The sequence below is a fragment of the Pterocles gutturalis genome, unplaced genomic scaffold (assembly GCF_000699245.1).
Source record: "Pterocles gutturalis isolate BGI_N339 unplaced genomic scaffold, ASM69924v1 scaffold4045, whole genome shotgun sequence".
Taxonomy (NCBI): domain Eukaryota; kingdom Metazoa; phylum Chordata; class Aves; order Pterocliformes; family Pteroclidae; genus Pterocles; species Pterocles gutturalis.
Window position 1 is genome coordinate 14345 of NW_010145590.1, and position 349 is coordinate 14693.

At 59.6% G+C, this 349-nt stretch overlaps 1 protein-coding gene across 1 annotated transcript in view; it reads left to right on the plus strand.

The window, feature by feature from the left end:
- The window catches only part of TCF25 (transcription factor 25 (basic helix-loop-helix)), a gene marked incomplete at its 5' end in the record, with an annotated part of 16053 nt that overhangs the window by 14340 nt on the left and 1364 nt on the right, over positions 1–349 (plus strand). The gene's annotated exons all lie outside the window — the stretch shown is intronic.

Below are 349 nucleotides of genomic sequence, written 5' to 3' on the forward strand. Positions count from 1 at the left end.
AAGCGTGAACCAAGAGCTGTGCCTCTCGCTGGGGAGCGTGCGCTGCCCTGGCATCCTCCAGCCTCATGTACCCTCGAAATTGCCCGGAGAGGGCAAGGGATGGTGCGGGCTGGGAGGCTGCACGGCTCACGGGCATTTACTGCACTCCCAAAACATCTTCCACCTCTGAGAATTGGGAGAGAGAAGCTTTAGTTCTTGTCCCAAACCAAAGGGAGGTTGCTCTGAAGACCTGCAGAGGAGCGGGGCTGGAGAGATCGATCTGTGCAGCGTCCCTGAGCTGTTCTCCTCCTTCCTCTGAGCTCAGCAGCTGCTGAGGGACTTTGGCTTCGCCGTCAGCCAGCTCCGTGCG